This window comes from Hyperolius riggenbachi, chromosome 5, assembly GCF_040937935.1.
Source record: "Hyperolius riggenbachi isolate aHypRig1 chromosome 5, aHypRig1.pri, whole genome shotgun sequence".
Lineage (NCBI taxonomy): Eukaryota > Metazoa > Chordata > Amphibia > Anura > Hyperoliidae > Hyperolius > Hyperolius riggenbachi.
In genome coordinates this window covers 430,661,822-430,675,187 of record NC_090650.1, presented here as the reverse complement: position 1 = coordinate 430,675,187, position 13,366 = coordinate 430,661,822, and the positions used below count along the sequence as shown (strand labels likewise).

The 13,366-nt window shown below is 44.3% G+C and overlaps 1 protein-coding gene across 1 annotated transcript in view; it reads left to right on the top strand.

The window, feature by feature from the left end:
- Positions 1-3,425: 3,425 nt before the first annotated feature.
- COL22A1 (collagen type XXII alpha 1 chain) overlaps positions 3,426-13,366 on the top strand; it is a 483,118-nt gene continuing 473,177 nt past the window's right edge. Inside the window, exon 1 of the mRNA XM_068238069.1 lies at positions 3,426-3,518. The gene's annotated coding sequence lies outside the window, so the exon portion shown is untranslated. The remainder of the gene's footprint in view (positions 3,519-13,366) is intronic.

Below are 13,366 nucleotides of genomic sequence, written 5' to 3'. Positions count from 1 at the left end.
AACACTGTTCGCCCAACACTACTTGGAGCCTCGGAGGCTCTCGATCCCTTGGGTGACTTCGCCGTCTGTCATCATGTGACAAACGGAGATCTCACCCAAGGGATCTCCGAGGACTGGAAGAAGAATCTCACCATAGGGGTAGAGCACCACCCGTTGGGCGGAGGGAGAATTGCAATGCTGGATCCCAGGGAGGTGAGTCTGTGTAGGGGCTGCCGCATCTCTGTGGTATGATTTTTTTTTTCCTGAATTTAGGGTCTAAAAGCTCATGAAAAAAATTGCAGCACTTTTAGACCCTAAAATCTAGAAGTAATCCTACTGCCAGGGAGGTTAAACATAACTAGTGTCAGGTTATTGGAATGGAAAAAAATCGACTTTGATTCAAAAAGTACCATTTTTTAAAATGTGTTCAAATATGTGAAAATGGCCAGAAACGGCTGTTTTAGAGTTTGGAATGCAGATGGGTTGGTAAAATGATCATATAGCCAAACCCCAAATATACATCAAAACAAGGAAAAAGAGGTATCCAATAGTAAGCCACACCACCAAAGAATTAGCATAGAAAAAAATGTTTTGGTACATTTTATTAAGGAACATATCTCAATTTGTGAAAAAAGTTCAATAAAGGACCATTCTAACAAAAAAAAAAAAAAAGTTAAAATCAGTCTGAACCGACAGGTTTTGGACTACTTAATTTCCTCATGTGGGTTTCTCAGGGTTTTCTTTGTTTGTTTTCAAAACCATTTACTGAACAGCAGTTTAAACTGCCAAAATAGTAAGATACCAGCCTCCCTACTCCCTTGCACACTATTTTGTAAAGGTAGCCACACACCATACAATTAAAAGATCCAATCGGTTGTCCCGAAAAATCAAAAGCTTTTTTTGTTTTCGATCGAGAAATCTGATTGAATTTCCCTTTTTTTTTTAAATTGTGCATATTGGAAAATTCTGACCAATATTATCAAGAATTGTATGGTGTGCTGTAGTAAATTGTGGAATTATATTCAACCAGAAAAAAATTGTATGTGACTATTCAGTGCATTTTTCTCTCAATTTTTTCTAACTAACCAATTTTTTTCAGAGTTTAAGATCTTTTATCCCGAAATTGCTGCAATCTTGAAAACACGTGTGTGGTGCCTCAAAGATTCTAAAATCAAAACTTCAGACCAATCAGAAAATTGGATCAAAAATCTCAAATCTAATCATAATAAAAATTGTATGGTGTGTGGCCACCTTAAGACTTAGCAACTGCCATTAAGGAAATGCTGTTGAAAACAAAGAAAACCCTGGGAATCCCCATGAGGAGATGGACTAGTCCAAAACCTGTCAGTTCTCTCAAATTTTAGCTGCTTACTTTTTTCTTTAGAGTGGTCCCTTAAAGCAGACCTGAACTCAGAACTTCCTCTCTGCTGTAAAAGATACACAGCAGCATAATAAACTTTAAACAAAAAACATTTCTTTGTTACAGCCGCTACAAATCGTAAAATAAATCTGCCCTGTTTCTACTTCCTGATTCATGGAAGCAGACATATTGTGAACATCCTGTGCTTTCAAATGGACTAATCTGCCATTTCTGCCATAGGCAGTCATGTGACACAGGAAAGAGATCAAATTACAACTTGTGATTAGACACACATGAGGGAGGGGGGGGGGGATTAAACAGGCTAAGCTCTCTAAATACACGCAGGTTGCATTTCTCTATGTATTTCTTCAGTCCTGTGCAAGAGTTCAGGTCCACTTTAAAAACTGACATGAGCGGTTGACAACAATCGCTGAGCACCTTGTGTAAATAGTAATTTATAAAAATGAGTCCATTGTGGTATTGGTATACATATTAGGCTGCAGTTCACATTTGCGTTAGCAGTCAGGATTTTCCGGACCGGATCCGGAACGTATACTGTACAAACGGAACGGACGTTTGGCAATCCAATGATAGTCTATGGATGCGTACATACTCGTCCGTTCCACGCGGACCGGATCCGGACCGGATAAGGACTCCAGACACTTTTCCAACTTGCTCTATTTTTCACGTACGTCGGATCCGGCCACCGCACCCGGACCGGATCCTGACTGCACCATTCGCACAGCTGAACCACTAAACCAATGAGAAACGGAAAGGAGGCAACACGCTGGCTATAAAAAATCTGGACGTTCTACCCACTTCCTATGCATTTTCATGGGCCCAGCGTTTGAGGAGTGGAGCAGCAGTTTGACTTGTGGCTGGAGATATTTGGCAGCATGTCGGACGAAGAGGTGAGGCTCTACACACCTGAGGACCTGATTCTACAGGTGCAGCAGCTATCTGCCTTGTGGGACACCCACCATCTCCTGCGAGGAGCACACCTAATCTTCCCACATAGTATAGGTAAAAATCAAAAAGGAGACAATTCCCAGGTAAAATGAGTACAAAAACACTGGATCCATGGTCCAAACTGCAGTCTCTATATCCAAGGATGGTCCCCACACGTCAGGCTGTTTCCAACAATGGCCTCAATTCACTAAGATCATGCTGGAGATAATAAGGCAAGAGGAAACTTACCTCCACACAGTGAGAGAGTTATCTTATCTCTTCATTCCTTAACCACCTTAGCGGTATGGACGAGCTCAGCTCGTCCATTACCGCCAGAGGGTGCCGCTCAGGCCCTGCTGGGCCGATTTACATGAAATAAAGAGCAGCACACGCAGCCGGCACTTTGCCAGCCGCGTGTGCTGCCCGATCGCCGCCGCTCTGCGGCGATCCGCCGCGAGCAGCGGCGAAAGAGGGTCCCCCCAGCCGCCTGAGCCCTGCGCAGCCGGAACAAATAGTTCCGGCCAGCGCTAAGGGCTGGATCGGAGGCGGCAGACGTCAGGACGTCGGCTGACGTCCATGACGTCACTCCGCTCGTCGCTATGGCGACGATCTAAGCAAAACAAGGAAGGCCGCTCATTGCGGCCTTCCTTGTTTATTCTGGGCGCCGGAGGCGATCAGAAGAACGCCTCCGGAGCGCCATCTAGTGGGCTTTCATGCAGCCAACTTTCAGTTGGCTGCATGCAATATTTTTTTTTTTATTTAAAAAAAACCCTCATGCAGCTGCCCTGGCGATCTTAATAGAACGCCAGGGTGGTTAAGTTACCTCCTCTGTAGTTAATTTACCTCCTCTGTAGTTATTTTCACATGCAGCTAATTAACAGCCTGTCTTTAACTCTGGAGTTATTTTAAGGATTGAAGAGTTAACTTAAAGACAGAAGAGTTAACTTTAGGTTTGCCTGAGGTAAAATGTTTCCTGAGTACTGCATGCCTCGTCACCATGGTGATAACTAGAGAAACGTTATTAAAGACAGGAGAGAAGCTAAGTGAATTGAGGCCTATGACTCCAGGGCTTCTGCAGACCTCCCAGACCCCAAGAATTTATAGTCTGTAAAAAACGGATCCGGATATCAACCTGATCACCTACTGATGAAAAACCGGATGCGCACGGAACGGATCCGGACATCCGTTCCGTTTTTTGCAAAAACACAAGTGTGAACGGGGCCTTAAACAAGTAAGCTTACATCTTTAGTGCTGCCTGTCAGGTGCATCTCTGCGTAAAGTTTGTATACTCAGTGTTCCAAAGCCAATCGAAAAAACATTTCTGGGTTTTCCCCTGGGAGATACTTTCAAACCTCATCAATTAAATATTTTTAAAGGAAACCTGAGACAAAGAGTAGGTACAAATGTATACATTCCTGGTGCTTCCTCCAGCCCCCTCCAGGCTTATCCCTTCCTCCAGAGCTGGGACAAGGTCCTTCAGCACCCAAGGCTGAGACAGCAAAGTGCGCCCCTCCATCCCTCCCACCCCAGCCGTCACTCTGGTTATCTGGCTTGCAGTCACTGTCATGTATCCCCTTTTCTTATTTCTTTCTGCTTTAAACACAATAGGAAATGATAGCTGAGTGAGTTGTGCGCCCCCTCCTACACTGCGCCCTGAGGCTGGAGCCTTTCCAGCCTCGGCCCGGCCCTGCCTCCCTCACCGGCCTCTTCTACTTCCTGGGTCTTCTGAAATTGGCCACATAAAGTCCTCCACACTCTGACGTACTGCGCATGCGCCGCCCGCATCATTGCTGGGAGCATTCTGCACCTGTGCAGTACTACTGGGCCGCGCATGCGCAATACATTGGGTTCTTTATGAAAGTGCCTTCCCTCCTAGGTGCTCTTTACGGGTACCGTCCTCACTAATGGTGGCCACACACCATACAATTTTTAAAAAAATATCTGTTCAATTCAAGAATTGCAATCAATTTTTCTGGCTGATTGTAACATTTCAAAAATATGACCAATGTACCACCACACACATATGTTACATTTTTCCCCAGTTGAGATAAAAATGATTGGAAACTCTGAGAAAATTGCTAGGGTGTGTATATTAATAAATTGAGAAAATTGCTAGGGTGTGTATATTAATAAATTGAGAATCTAACACACACCATACAATCTTTAAAAACACTGAAGAAAAATTTCCAGCATTCCAGATCGATAAAAATCGAAAAAAAATGGGAAATCTAATCAGATTTTTTAGTCGAATTAAAAAAAAAAAGCTTTCCATTTTTTTCTGGGAGATCAAATCATATTTATCGAATTGCCATAAAATCGGATCATTTTATTGTATCGTGTGTGGCCACCTTTAGAATCATGCTTTCAGTTTGGAGGAGTTAGGTTGTCCTCAGCTGTGATTGGCTGCAGCTGTAGCTCAGATATGGGCGGGGCACACACCCTATGATGGGACTGAGCTTGTATAACACATGGTAGACAGTGTCTGCAGCACACAGCATTCTTCCCCAGCATAATTATGCCTGCGGAGACTGACAGTCTAATGGCGCTGACAGCCACGGCGCACTGATCGCAGGGCTCTATAATGTCTGGAAAAATAAAGTATACACAGGCCAGACTGAGCGGACACGGGAAGGATTCCATACAGCAGGTGCGGGACCCCGGAATGCTAACAATACTCCTCGGATGCTTCTCCTTACAGTCCACACGACACATACATTATTCAGGATATCTAGGGATAGGAGGGTGTGGTCACTGGCTGCGTGCACGGCATAGAGGCGCAAAAAAAATGGCTGCGAGGAGACGCCAGTATTAATCCATGTTCACACTAAGGGTGCTTTTGTTTTTCTTTTAAAGCGCCAGCGATTTTCAAAATCGCCCTAAAAGCGCTTATGCAATGTTTCCCTATGAGAGTATTCACATCTTGGGTTAGATTCAATAAACCGTGCTAACTCATATCACGGCCGTTTTCACGCACGTTTTCGTGTTTGTGCATTATTGCGAATTTGCGCGCAAAAACGTCCGTGATATGAGTTATCACGGTTTAGTGAATCAGGCCCCTTGTGCGGTTCGATTCCGATCCGTTCACCAAAGCGATGCCTGTACCATTTTTGGGGCGATTTGCCTCAATGGAAGGTATAGGGAAATCACAAAGCGCTTGAAAAAACACTTTGTATAGCGATTTCCCCAGCGCTTTTTAGAATAAATACATTGGGGTTGATTCACTGAACCATGCTATGACAAATAGCACACCTTATCAGAGATAGCACGCCTTATCAGAGATAGCATGCCTTATCAGAGATAGCACACCTTATCAGAGATAGCACGCCTTATCAGAGATAGCACGCCTTATCAGAGATAGCATGCCTTATTAGAGATAACACGCCTTATCAAAGTTTACACACCTTATCAGAGTAGCAGAGCGACCGCTACGAACTTATGCCTACTAATTGGCAACGGCACTCATCCTGCCCTAAGCCCCTGCGGGTTTGTAGCGCTCGCTATGCTACTCTGACAAGGCATGTTAACTTTGATAAGACGTGCTATCTCTGATAAGGCGTGCTATCTCTGATAAGGTGTGCGATCTCTGATAAGGTGTGCTATTTGTCATAGTACGGTTTAGTGAATCAACCCCATTATTTTTATTCTTTTCTGGGTCAAAGAGTTCACTTCCTGACGAATCGCTCTGCAAAAGCGCTTAGAAAAGCGATTTACAAAAAATTCCTAAAGCTCAGTTAAGCGGCGGAAGGCGCTAAAAAAAAAACCACGCACAAAATCGCAAAACGCTGGCATCAACAAGGCCTTAGTGGAAACAATAAATACCTTTGCCAATGAAAACGAAAAAATATTTACAGTGGTTATAATAACGATAGTAAAACATTGGTCAATGTTACCGATATTCTACTACAGCTAAACCTAACCCTACTCTCACACAGATCCCTCCCCCCTCCAACGCCTAAACTTAAAACACTCCTTTCTGACGCCTAACCTTGAAAGCCCCCTCCTGACTCATAACTTTAATCCCCCCCCTTACTGAAACCTAACTTTGATTGTCCCCACCCTACCCCCGCCACAAATAACGAAAGTACAAAAAACACTAAATTTCAAAACCAATAAATCTCCAAATTTCAAAAAGGTAATTTTGAAACAATACATTTTAAAATTATAATTTTCAAAAACGAAAAATGTTGGTTTAAACTATATTTATCGGGCATCCAAATTTCTACGTTTTGGCGGCGAATAGCTGATATTTGCATTAGGTGGCGCCCAAATTGTCCATTAGCTGCAGGTGCCCAAATGTCCTACTTCCCACTGGGTGACCTGTATGGAGAAGCAGTGTGGATCCTCTGTTTTATTTTCACTGCAGGTCCTCTTTAAGGCTGCTTTCACAGTGGGACGTTACAGGCGCACGTTAGAGCAGCCTGTAAAACGCAGCCCACCGCACAGTAATGAAAAATCAATGGGCTGTTCAAAGTTCCCACGTTGCGTTACAGTGTAACGCAAGACGTCAAGACAACGTACTGCATGCAGTACTCTAGACGCGGCTAAGCCGCGTTTGACTGTTTGCACATGCTCAGTAATGTTGGGGAGGAGGGGAGAGCGCCCAGGCAGGCACATGGCTAATTAATATTCACTGCACTTTGTGATGTGCAGTGTTTACTTCCTGGAACGGCCGCTCTGTGCAGCGATTGGCTGGCGGGACCACGTGATGCCGCATGCGTCCAAGAGTACGCATCACGGCATCACGGACGCCAGAGTGAGCTGCACAACGCGGCTCACTCTGACCTCCACATCAAAGAGCACCAGGCGTTGCGTTAGGGGCACGTTATGCGACCATAATGTCCCCTAAAACGCAACGTCTTGGTGTGAAAGTAGCCTAAATGAATGTCCTGTCACATGCTTGACACAACCGGGGTGTTTATATTTATTATTCCTCCTACTTGCCGTATCCCCCGGGAATCTCAGGAACGTGTGACCATGAGCTAGGGATGGAAGTTTGGTCATTCATAGCAGCAATCTTATCATCACATCATTTGCTCTTGTGAACAAAAATAGTTATATGTAATTTCCCGGCGCTTCCTGTCTGCGGGGATATATTTGCCACCTCGGGGCAGGATTAGGGGCTGACGATCAAATATAATGGGCGTAAAGAGCTCCAGGATTAGCTCCATATGGGGTCAGATGATGAAAGGTCGGGCGTATTTGTAGAGTGTAAAAAGTCTGAGGATAGAATCCCTCAGCATGTCGGGACGTATCCGGAGAAATATCAGTGGTCGTCCGTGTACAAGGGTGGGGTCCCTAACATTGCATCAACTACTACACTGTCTAAGGCCTAGTGCAAACCAAAAACCGCTAGCAGATCCGCAAAACACTAGCGGATTTTGATGCGTTTTTTTCTTCTTATTATGAAGCGTTTTGCTAGCGTTTTGTGGTTTTGTGTAGCTTTTTTTTGTGTTGCAGATTAGATATTGTTACAGTAAAGCTGTTACTGAACAGCTACTGTAACAAAAAGGCCTGGAAAACTGCTCTGATCTGGCGTTTTATCAAGCGTTTTGCGTTTTTCCTATACTTAACATTGGAGGCAGAAACACCTCAGAAATCCAAAAAATGCTGCAGCCCGGGAGTATGCGTTTTTGCAAAACGCCTACCGCTCTGGCGTGTACCAGCCCATTAAAATACATTACCCAAGCGTTTCCACATCCGCAAGTGGTTCTAAAAAACGCGTCCAAAACCGTTCGGTGTGCACTAGGCCTAATTTTGTACCCAGGCGCTTGACCCCCTGTCATACTTTTTGGCCCCTCCCCCACCCCATCCCCCTGTTTTCCATTGCATCATGCTGATTCATGGCACAGTTCAGGCAACATATAGCAGAGGAAGGTCCCATGGAAGAAAATTGAAAAATAAAATAACTAAAAGGTTAAATTGGGATTACACTCCCAAAACTAACATTTCAGTAACTACACATAGGTACATACAAGAACATTTTAAAGCATTCCCTGTGTGTAAAAACATTTACTGTAGAGAGCTACACAGGCTTGCTTATCTCTGGCTAATCTGCAAATGTAATAATTGCCGGCCAGGAGACACTCTCTGCCTGTGTCTTGATTCTGCTCCCTCCTTCCGCTGAACAGGCACATCGCCCTGGCAATAGCCTAATCACTTCAGCAGGGGGAGGGGGCAGAGTGAAGAAACAGGCATAGAGCTTCAACCGGCAATGTTTACACTTGCTGATAAACAAGAGATAAACAAGCTTCTACTGCTCTCTGCAGTGAAAATGAATGGTTTTACAGAGAGGGGAATGTTTGGAAATGCTTTCAAATGTTCTTTTATGTAACTGTGAGTAGTTACTGACATTTTAGTTTTAGAAGTATAATTACACTTAAAAAAATGGGCTTACCTTCAATAAGGATCTGTAGTCATAAAGAGGAAAAATGTAGACACACAATCTTTGTTATGTATTTCACCGGTGACTTCGACTCATTCAAGAGAAGATTTTTTGAATGATTTTGTATGTCTATATTTTGTGTTATTTGGTCTCTGGAGGTAGTTTTCTATTGATTTTACCTTTTTGGTTGCCTATCGATCTTTTGCAGATCCAGTTGTAGCTAAGAATGAGCTTGAATTTTTGCCAACGTCATTTTTGCATTGAGGTCTTGTTCACACTAGGGGCAGGGCCGGATTACCAACCAGGCAACATAAGCAGTCGCTTGGGGCCCCCATTCAGAGTCAAAGGGGCCCCATCAGCACATAATCCAGTCTTTGCAATCCTATCAAAAGACACCGCCCGCTGCTGATTATCTTCAGAGCCGGGCTCTCCTCCTAGGTCCCCCTCCTGCTACTGTGCGCCCTGCCACTGCCCGCTCCTCCCTCCCTTCCCACAGAGAACCACAGCTGCAACGGGCAAGAATGATAGCAGCAGATGGCAAATGCCCACTCGCATACAGTATTGTGATCCAAGCAATAGAGGTCCCATCATCCGAAACCCATCTGTCTCCTCTACAGGGCCGCTACTAGCTCTGAACTTCCTGATTCTCAGATCAGACAGGAAGTAGTAATAGTAGTAGTAACAGAGTGGCAGCACTCTAGAGGAGACAGATCCAAGTTGCCGCTGCTATTCTGTGCATAGTGCACCCGCAGAGGAAAGTGGGCTGTTGCCCATAGCAACCAGTAGCGCAGCTGCCCTGGTGTGTGTGGCATGTTGCTGTGCACACAACAGCTGCACCTTTTCATTCTATTATGACATGATGGGCGGGGGGGGGGGGGGGGGGCGGCAAATCATTTACTTTGCTTAGGGCCCCATTTAGCCTTAATCCGGCTCTGACTAGGGGCGTTTTTTGGCCTTTTTCAAATGTAGGCGATTTTTAAAATCACCCATAAAATGCTTGTGCAATAAATCTCTATGAGAAGGTTCATATCAGTGCGGTTCATGCGCTGTGCGTTCAGCAAAGCGGTGCCTGGACCATTTTGGGGGCGTTTTTGCTATAATGGAAGGTATAGGAAGGAAGAGCGCTAAATGCTCACGAAATTGCTTTATGTGGCGATTGAGTTCACGTTTTTTAAAATAAATGTATTGTATAAATTGTATTTATTTTTTTCCGGGTCAAAGAGTTCACTTCCTGACTTGCGTTCAGGGAGTGAATGAAGAAGTCGCTCTGGAAAAGCGCTTAGAAAAGCACTTTTACCAAAAACGCAGCGTGCAGGGGAGTGCCGTGAGGGGGGAACAAAAAAGCGCACAAAAACGCATTTTCATTTTTAGGTGTAAATGAGGCCTGAGAGTTGCATTTTCCCCTGACTTGAAATTTTTTGCAAAAATGTAATGGAGTTTTTGTCAAAATAAGATCCTTCTTGAAAACAACATGTTTTCTTATGCCCACTAGCTTCATCACATGAGGAAGAAAAAGTTTTCCGCATGCATGCACAGATAATCATCATCAGTGCGAAAATAAGATCCTCATGCCCATTCCTTTTTGAGAATATTCTCATTCATGCAAATGTATAACACTGTTAAGAAGAAACGTATTCGTAATAGCGCATTTATAATAACGTAATTAATAAAATTGCTTTTTTTTCATATATTGCTTTATAAATTACTAGCTGATTGCCCGGCGTTGCCCGTGTATGTATTTGGCTGGTGTTGGCTCCGCATACTTTTTCTAACCCTAACACACAATTACTCACTGACCAAGTTTGTGAGCTTTGCGGTCTTTGGTATCAATAATTTGCATTGACATGAAAAAATCTGATTGGCTGTTTGTGGCTCCACCCCCTTTTCTGAATTTAAACCCCAGTCACCCAATAACCAACTGTACCAGGTTTGAGGCTTGTGTCATTAACCACCTTAGCGGTATGGACAAGCTCAGCTCGTCCATTACCGCCAGAGGGTGCCGCCCAGCCCTGCTGGGCCGATTTTAATGAAATAAAGTGCAGCACACGCAGCCGGCACTTTGCCAGCCGCGTGTGCTGCCTGATCGCCGCCGCTCTGCGGCGATCCGCCGCGAGCAGCGGCGAAAGTGGGTCCCCCCAGCCGCCTGAGCCCTGCGCAGCCGGAACAAATAGTTCCGGCCAGCGCTAAGGGCTGGATCGGAGGCGGCTGACGTCAGGACGTCGGCTGACGTCCATGACGTCACTCCGCTCGTCGCCATGGCGACGAAGTAAACAAAACACGGAAGGCTGCTCATTGCGGCCTTCCGTGTTACTTTTGGCCGCCGGAGGCGATCAGAAGAACGCCTCCGGAGCGCCCTCTGGTGGGCTTTCATGCAGCCAACTGAATGAAATAGTTGCATGAAATAGTTTTTTTTTATTTAAACCCCCCCCCCCCCCCCCCCCCCGCAGCCACCCTGGCGATCTTAATAGAACGCCAGGGTGGTTAACAGTGCAAGAATGGCAACAATTAAATATTCCCCTTGAAAAGCAATAGGTGAAGTTTGATTCACTTTTGTAGGCTCCACCCACTTTTCTGAATATTAATCCTAGTCACCCAGTGACCAACTGTGCAAAGTTTGAGAACCCTGCCATTAACACTGTAGGAATGGCTGCAGTTTACATTTTCCCAGTGAAATTTGTATTTATCTCCACCCACTGATGACCCAGCGTTGCTCGGGAATGTATTTGACTGGTGTTGGCTCCGCTCACTTTCTAACCCTAACGCACAAACACTAAATGACCAAGTTTGGGAGCTTTGGGGTCCTTGGCATCAATAATTTGTATATTCTCATAGAAATTAAAAAAAATCTAATTGGCTGTTTGTGGCTTCACCCCCTCTCCAGCATTTGAACCCCAGTCACCCAATGACCAACTGTAGCAGGTTTGAGGCCTCTGCTATTAACAGTGTAAAAATGGCAGCAATTTAAATATTCCACTTGAAAATCAACAGGTGACTTTTGATTGGCTATTATAGGCTCCACCCACTTCCCTGAATATTAATCTGGGCAAAGTTTGGGAACCCTGCCATAAACAGTGTAAAAATGGCTGCAGTTTACATTTTCCCAGTGAAATTTGGTTTTGGCTCCGCCCACTGTTTGTAACATGGACACACAGTCAATCAGTGACCAAGTTTGTGAGCTTTCGGGTCCTTGGCATCAGTAATTTGTATTTTCCCATGAAATGAAAGAAATCTGATCTACTGTTTGTGGCTCTGTCTCCTTTTCTGAATTTGAACCCCAGTGACCCAATTGCCAACTGTACCAGGTTAGAGGCTTGTGCCATTAACAGTGCAAGAATTGCAGCAATTTTAATATTCTCCTTGAAAAGCGACATGTAATTTCTGATTGGCATTGTTAGGCTCCACCCACTTTTCTGAATATTAATCCCAGTCACCCAGTAACCAGCTGTGCAAAGTTTGAGAACCCTGCCATTAACAGTGAAGAAAGGCTGCAGTTTACAATTTCCCAGAAAAATCTGTTTTTAACTCCACCCACTTTTTGTAACCTTGACACACAGTCAGTCAATGACCAAGGTTGTGAGCTTTTGGGTTCCTGGCATCAAAATTGTGTGAATGGAAGCAGTTTATCCAGCAAAGAAATCTGTCTGTTTGTGGCTCCACCCCTTTACTGAATTTGAACCCCAAACACTTAACAACCGACTGTACCAGGTTTGAGGCCACTGCCATTAACAGTGTAAGAATGACTGCAGTTTCAATATTCCCCTTGAAAATCAATAGGTGAATTTTGATTGGCTCTTGTAGGCCCCACCTACTTTTCCAAATATTAATCCTAGTCACCCAGTGACCAACTGTGCAAAGTTTGAGAACCCTGCCAATAACAGTGTAAGAAAAGCTGCTGTTTACATTTTCCCATGAAAAAAGTTAGTTGTTTTTGGCTCCGCCCACTATTTGTAATCTTGACATACAGCCACTCAATGACCAATTTTATGAGCTTTGGTTCCTTGGCATCAATAAGTTGCATTTTACCATTGAAATTAAACAAATCTGATTGGCTGTTTTTGGCCCGCTCCCTTTTCAGAATTTAAACCCCAGTCTCCAAGATTTGAGGCCTCTACCATTAAGAGTGTATGAATGGCAGAAATGTAAATATTCCCCTTGAAAATCAAAAGGTGCATTTTGATTGGCTGCTGTAGGCTCCACCCACTTTCCTGAATATTAGTCCCAGTCACCCAGTGGCCAACTGTGTCAAGTTTAAGAACCCTGCCAATAACAAAATGGCTGAAATCCATCTAACAAATCTGATTGGCTGTTTGTGGCTCCACCCCTTTAGTGAATTTGGACCCCAGTCACCCAATGACTGACTGTATCAGGTTTGAGGCCTCTGCCATTAACAGTGTAAGAATGGTAGCAATGTGAATATTCCCCTTGAAAATCAATAGGTACATTTTGATTGGCTGTTGTAGGCTTCACCCACATTTCTGAATATTCATCCCAGTCACCCAGTGGCCAATTGTATCAAATTTGGGAACCCTGCCATGTAAAAAAATTAGTTGTTGGCACCGCCCACTTTTTCTAACTTTGACATACAGTCACTCAATTATCAAGTTTATCAGCTTTGGGGTCCTTGGTATCAATACTTTGTATATTCCCATTGAAAAATAAACAAATCTGGCTGTTTGTGGCTCCGCCCCCTTTCTGAA